Source organism: Micropterus dolomieu, linkage group LG17 (assembly GCF_021292245.1).
Source record: "Micropterus dolomieu isolate WLL.071019.BEF.003 ecotype Adirondacks linkage group LG17, ASM2129224v1, whole genome shotgun sequence".
NCBI lineage: Eukaryota > Metazoa > Chordata > Actinopteri > Centrarchiformes > Centrarchidae > Micropterus > Micropterus dolomieu.
Window position 1 is genome coordinate 21029319 of NC_060166.1, and position 7792 is coordinate 21037110.

General features: G+C 39.2%; 1 protein-coding gene across 1 annotated transcript in view; it reads right to left on the reverse strand.

The window, feature by feature from the left end:
• LOC123986100 (tenascin-R-like) overlaps positions 1–6475 on the reverse strand; it is a 113256-nt gene extending 106781 nt beyond the window's left edge. Inside the window, exon 1 of the mRNA XM_046074182.1 lies at positions 6439–6475. The gene's annotated coding sequence lies outside the window, so the exon portion shown is untranslated. The remainder of the gene's footprint in view (positions 1–6438) is intronic.
• Positions 6476–7792: the final 1317 nt, after the last annotated feature.

The following is a 7792-nucleotide window of genomic DNA, read 5'->3' on the forward strand; positions in this document are numbered from 1 at the left end:
GAGTTAGATTGGTTGGGCCTCCATTATTGACGGGGGTCAGGTTGAGTCACAATAGTAAAACGTAAATTATTGATCAAGCTATGATTGGACTCCTAAGATTTTTATTATTGATCAAGCTACAAACTGTTGGGACAGATTGGTGAGTCTTTCATCATTGATCAAGCTGAAGAGAGATTTGCCAGACTCTAATCACTGAAGGGATAGGAAGAGCTTCAGTCATGGAATGTAAGATAAGTCCCTTGACAATCATTTAATGAGGGTAGGCGGGAGGCCACTATTGACCATCTTCAGGCACAAATCTGTAGATAAGGTTTCATTATTGTTTAAAGAAGCAGTTGGATTTACTAAATTTCCACAAGAATTCATCAGTCTTTAACCCTTACGAGTCCTGTGCTATTTTAGCCTTTTATGAATACTTTAGATTTTTCCTTTATATACCACATTAAAACATGTTTGATCGGGCATATTAAAGGGTGCAAATCTGAACGCCACTTGTAAATATGAATATAAAAAGGTAAAATTGAGATAACATCAAACTGTGATCTGATCACGCCAAGGTGGATTTAACCTAATTCTGTCAATAGCTTGCTCATACAGAAAACTAGTCCTTACCAGACTTTATTAGCTACCACTGCAAAGAGCAAAGAAGAACCCCAATAGAAATTTTATTCAATACCTTTAAGACGCGTCTTGGACTTGCTCCTAGTTGCATTTGAGCTTTTAAGCCTTGATGAGTCTGAGCACAGCTTGAAATCTTGAGGCAGCTCTGGTCATTTCACAGTCTAGACAGATGACTACGGATTATCAAGCTTTCTACATCAGAGACCCAGAAGACTCTTTGAACAACCTGTCTGATGATATCGAGCCAAACTCTTTAAAAACGTACTTTGTGTCCAGCAATTTCTTGAACTGCTGGTCTGCATCTGTTTTTTGTTGTCCAGACTGCCCTGTGGCTTTGCAATTTAGAAATAATGTTCTTCTTTGCAACTTGTTTTTATGTCCGTTTTGGTTTTGCATTTTCTCTCCCACTGTATAAGAACTATGCAAACTGTATACACAGAAATGCTCTTGTAAGCTGCGCCATTACATTGTTTAATTTGACTAATCCATAAGGAACGCAATAGATATAAGTTCCTTTCTTCATGTTAACATTGTCAATTTATCTTTGGATTATGTAACCTTATACATTACTAACTATTCTATAATTTCTAATGGAAGGAAAGAAAGGAAACAAATAAACAAATAAAAAAGAAACAAAACTGTTTTTGGTTAGCTTTATGGTAATTAAGCTGCCTCTTGTAGTATCAAGGGACCTATTTGGCAATTTTATATAAGAATACTACTTAGAAAACACACATGAATCAGTAACTATAGTTTATTTAAAAGCTATAACACAACATTAGAGACATTATGTATTGCACCTGAACATAATCACGGTCAAGAACACCACTCAGGCATCACTACCATATTTTAAAGGCAAGTTCGGGTTTTGAAGAGGTGAGTTCAGACTGATAAGACATCCAGTATTGATTGCGCCTACACAGGGTCAAATTGGCAAAGCTTGCAGTACAGACAGAGGTAAGGGCAGCTTGAATGGGTTATCTCGGCTACATCTCTGTACGAGGACATCAGATTGTGATGCTATCAGTTCCAGAAATAGCCTGGTGAGGAAGAGATACAAAGGTCCAGTTCATTAGCAGAAAGCCTGGCACAGTGACAGACTGCTCTGACTGTTTTCAGCAGCATGGTCTTAACTGAGCCAAAGTAGAAATAGAAATCTAACCAGTAAGGGAACAGCTATAAATAAAAAAAAAGCATCATTTAAGGCACAGTTCTTGTTTCCAAGTGTTGGTTATACCCTCACAGTTAAACTAGTTCAGGAGGAAAATTTGTGGAAAAAGTAGATGCATGTTGCCATGTTTCCCCAGGTTACCATACTCAAAACCTCCTTAATGTTGGTAAACTTGGTATAGTGGAATTACACTCTAGGTGGCACTATGGTCTCAAAAGAAATGGTACATTTCCAAAAGATTTTATATGAATGGGTGATTTTATATGAAGTTCATATGTATCACCCATAGCTAACAATGTACAGATACCAATATCAGGACTCCCCGTCCAACCTAAATATTCTAATTTTCCAGGAACTTTTGAAAACTTTTCCTAAAACCTACAACACCCAGTCATCATCCAGCCATGTGTTTTGTTCTACATCCCATTTTGTGACTATATCTTGATTCAAAGCAATACCCATCATGATGTGCAGGATTTCATAGTTGCCTGGTGATATCAATAAGATGACCAATAACAAATAAACATTTTTATATATTGCAAGTATAATATCATTCACGTAAATTCATCAAATGATTTGGGAATTAATCTGCTCATATTGCCTAGCGCCACAATGCAAAAAAGTGAACAGTGTGTTCTGTGCCCTACAATGTTATGAGTAATGACAAAAGAGGAGAAAAACAGTGAGGACAAGATGCATAATCTATCATATTCCAAAAGCTGTCTCAGGCAAACGTCAGCGAAGATTTTGACATCTTAACTCCCCAGATATTCCAAAGAAATCTGTCTGCTGTCAGTAAAAGTTGAAAGAATTCACATTCACAGATTTTCAAGTAGTTCTCCAGGGTCTGTCTGTCCTCGCATTGCAGTTTATAGTCTTCTGTAACGTTATGTTTCCTGCGATTTCCTGTGTCGTGCATTTTCATTGTTTACTCCCTACAGTGGTGACGCGCTCCCACACTGCTGGCATATCAGAGTCACAATGTAGCACTTTGGTTGACTATGTGTGACAGGACTGTCTCTACAGACTATATTTGGGCGTGTCGAAGATTTACACATCAGGGTTGTATTCACACTTTTTGCCTGTTTTCTAAATCCATCAATCCATCCATCTGCACGTGGAATTTTTGAGTCCTGTTAAACAGTTCAGATGTCTGATCAGATGCATCTAGACAGGGCTGTGCAAAGCACCTCTCGTTAGAAGAAGAAGCCGTTTGTCTACCCCTCTTCTGGCTGCACCACTGTCTCCTGGTGCTGCTGCCATAATTAGGACTGACACTGGCACGCAGACCATAATCCCCATTGATTAGAAACCTGAGATCAAAGGCTTCCACTGCTGTCACTCTCACCTCCTGTCTCCGCTCTGTTTATGCTGCCTCCCTCTTTGCCCTGCCTTTCTTTATCTTTCTTGGTCACTCACTCGCTCATTTGTGGATGTCTAGTTTCCCTTGTGATGGGAGGTTTACCTTTTTATGCTACTGTGCCCATCATCCAGTCATTTGTCTTCTGATCCCTTCCACCTGTTTAAATAGCTGCTGTATGTTGACACAGAGGCTTTCATTCTGCTAATAACCAGAAGCTAAGCTCAATCAAAACATCTCAGTCAGAATAAACCGGCTCACTCTGGGATAAATATCCTTCAGCATGCTTGACCACATGATATTTAGTACTTTTGTAGATTCCAAATCATGGCTAGTACTGTGGGTGTTCGCCTTATCATGTTTAATGACTCTCACAGTAATAACAGTTTAATCAGTGGGAAGGTTAGCAGTAAAACAACACCAGTGCCAAAAAAACTGACAGTCACCATCTCACTTTCTCTCTACATGTAACTCCTTCCATCAGCAATTCTCTTTTCTCTGTCTGCTGCAAGTGGCTCTCTCCAAGTATTCCATTAAGACGATGAAGATGTTATATCCCCAAACAGCTTTCGTTGTTCATTCACTTTCTATATTCTCTTCTGTGGAAAAAAAATCTAGGAATATATCTGCAGACAAGCCGCCACTACACTATGATGTGCTCTGTGTTAACCTCATATATTTAAGATCAAACCACTGACATGAGAAATATCTGAGCCTCCAGCAAAACTGAGCTGTGCGCACACACACAGCATTGCAATGTTACCGAGTCTAACCAGCTCAAACCTTCAGGTAATGGACTCACATCTAATAATTTAACATGTAAAGCAGTTGTTGTTGTGGTTGTAATGCAACAGCAAATAAGGTAGAGCAATCAGATCACAACAATTGTAACGTGTAACTTACAGTAGTATAAAAAGTGCGTTTGTTTTGGGTTTTTTTTTTTACTTACAGCAAATGAAATGTTGCATTTAAATTAACTCTAGGTAATTAATATGCACACAATAATGCCACTACTGCAAAGCCTGTGTGGAAAGCAAGGATGAGAATCATAATCCTGTTTGTACAACTAAAAGCGTTTTCATTATCCAGAGAAAATGCTGTTAAAGGTTTTGGTACGTGTCCACAGGACACCTGCTACACTCCTGATAATCACTGTTCAAAATTGAAATCTTTGTGGAATATTTTATCAGCTCGGTGTGTAAATAAGAGTAGGTCATGTACCTATTTTGTCAGAAAATGTAATTAAGTGATGAAGACACCCTAGACATTTAACCCATGTTTAATTAGGCAGATGATTGTTGCATATTCCCAGATCAGTGAGTGCAGATACATATACATACATATCAATACATACACATCATTGCTGAGGCAGCAATTCATTCTACAAGAAGCTTCATCCTTGAATCTAACCAAGTCTTAATTGCATTGAATGGAGTATTTCATTTTGCATAACAATATATGTATATATAGCAATACATGGCTTAAAAGGCATTACATTGGTCACTACGTACGATATACTACATGAAAATGTATATCAAAGGGGAAAGAGGCCAGTGGTTTAGGAGACTTTTAGCTCTGTGTTTGCACCTCTGCCAACTCAACAAGACAAACAGCTCTTAGACCATGAGATTCTGATAAGGGTATGAGCAGCTGCTGATATCTTAATTTGGTGGAAAAGCAACTACCAAAACATAAACTTAATCTCAGCTGCCCCATCTACCAAGAAAGACTTGAAATGTGCCACTGCCATCTTTATGCCAGCAAAAACTTAGATGCCCTTGGTCTGGCTTGATTGTTGTTGTACAGTTGTTATTTGTTATAAGTTGGTATCGCTTTTTGTGTATGAAAAGCGCTGTTTAAATGCAATGCATTATTAAATTTGATAATAATTTAACCTTTAAGGAGGGGGACTTTCCAGCAATATCCAAAGGCTATCCATGCAATGGAAACATGGATTACAGGGACAAAATATTGTCTACAATGCTGCATTCAGTTTAATGTACATTTTGTCGCAAGGAAGATATGCTACTATGATTACTGTGGACCAGGGCTATTCAGTTACAAATTCAATTGGGCCGGATTTTAAAACCAGGACACAGAGATGGGCCAGACATTTTCTCAGGAGTTGGGATCATTAGGATTTTATTGACACATTGTATTGGTAATCCTTATTGGTTCAGTTCTTATTATTCCTAATAATAATAATAATTTAATATATTATTTAAAAAAAGAATTTTTTCTAGAGCAGCAACAGGATTTACAACAGCAAAGTCACTAATATCTCACTAGACACAAATCTAAAATGTCAGTAAATCATATTCCTACAACAACATACTGAGTGAAGTTTAGAAAGAATGAACAAATCAGTCCCTCCTGTCCTCCTTCCTCTGCCGCTGCTGGTAGAGAGGAGTGCTGGTCTGTCTCAGCTGCCAGCTGAGTTTATAATGTGCCATATTTTAATGTATGTGGCAAACAAAGCTAAACAGTTACTGAAGACAGACAGCTTTCACTTTAGCTTGTTTGTAACAATAAGCTATTAGCTGAACTAGCTCTGTCTTGTGTTAAACCAAAACACAGCTGCAGTAGATGAGAGACATCGCGTTTTGCGTGTTTATGCTTATTAAACAGGTGTGTTGGTAAAGTATTGGCTTTTTACTAGTGAAGTTTTTATTGCACCATGTAGGCCTACTCACACTAATGGGCGTAGTTGTTGCCAATGTCGGTAATGTCCACGGATCAGCTGGCTGACTTCGAACCGTGTGTGCGCGTGCGTGTCTGTATGTGGAGCGCTCTGCAGAGACACAGAGGAGGGTAGAGGTTGCAGGTCGGACAGTTATGTTAAGCCTTGATTGCCGCTGATCGGTACAGAGCTGGGTTTAACTGTACAGCATCAGTTGGTCTATAGTCTCATATACTCATATTTCCAGCTATACTTGTCCTGGTTTGATGCGAGGCTTTAATCTGTTTGTCCAGATAGATAAAGGGGTGTGTGTGCATGTGCCTACCATGTGATACAGAAGTGACAATCCAGTTGTGTTCCTATTAGACAGTCAGTTGTGCTGATGAATACATACATGGAAATTAGCCCAAGATGAGGGCTAATTGTCTGATTAGATGTGCTTCAGGTTGATAGATGCACAATAAGCCCACGCACAGAAAGCAGTCATTAAGGAACATTAGACCATTAAATTGAACGTTACACTATAGCCAGAGGGAAAAATATGGATGTTCATTAATGCATCTCTACACGTAGGCGTCTGTCTGTGCTTGTGTGTGTTCACAGTACCTTTTCTCTTATTGCCAGTCTCTCTCTGACTCTGCACCTGTCCAGGAGAGGAGAGAGATTAAATTAACATTACACCTTTTACACATTTGAACTGCTTTCTCTTCGACTTAAGAATACAGCATTCCCTGGAAAGAATTTTAAATGCAAATTGATTGGTGATAAAGACAGAGATGCTGTAGTACCTCTAACATGGCAGAGGTGTTTACAACTCCCACACACTACATAACACAAACTGAGTTGTGTACCACACGTAGAAACATACACTTAAGCCTTTTGTAGGTCTTCTCTGTCTCTTATAGTTTGTGTAAAAGCTAAAACATCAAGACTGGAAATTATCAGTGTAAGTCAGTATTTGTATTCAATTTGTAAGCACTGCCTCCATTGCCTCTCTTATAACCATAGAGAAATAATGGGGCACTGCAGGAAAACGTAAAGAACACACGTGCAGCCACACACACACACAAACAAAAGCACACACATACAATCAAGAGTGCACAGAGGCATAAGTACGTACACTTTTGCCTGCTGTGAAAAAACAGGAACATATCAAGGCTCCTTCCATCAACAGGGAAAAAGGAAAAAGCACTCATTTGCTTTCCTCGTCTGGCGTGCTGCTAAGGGTTTTTTTGTTGCAGCACACCTCCCGAGGCACGCGTATACACACATGCAAACACAAAACTAAGCTCTGTTTGCTCTTGAGGGTGTCTCGCTCACCCTCTGAGAGATAAAATGACATGCTTTGCTGGCCGGGTTGTTTTCAGCTCGGAGGAATTGCAAAATCTCTGAAAATGGTGTCATTTTCACTTGGGTTTCCTCCAGCAAAGAAGGCTGATTAAATAAACAAAAGGAAGTTGGCTCCACTGTCAGTTCTTCAAACATAGTAAGAGGGAGAGATACTCATCTCTGCTCATCTTCATGAGGGAAATCAACATGCAAACTCAGACTGCGTGCACATTTAAGTATTATTATTTTTTAAATGTACATGACTGTCTTTATTGTAAATGTCATACTTTATTTGTAGTATGAGGACAGCTTGACTTGAGCTCTCAAATCAACCCATAAGACAGCAGCAGTGAACTGCATTAGAAAACAAACCGACAAAACGTGTTGTGTACCTTTGCTTTTCTAAAATGACACCACCATCAGCGGGACAACATATTCTGTTAGTTAGTGACATCTATTTGGTTAGGTTTAGGGCACAAAAAAAATACTTGGTTAAGCAAGGATTTTACTTTCCACGTCCGCGAGTACATGAGGGTCTGCTAGGGTTGTTGTTAGGGCGGACCTGTAAAAAATGTGACTACGCTACCAGGGCAACCAACCGATCTACTGCGCATGTGTGGAACGAGTACGC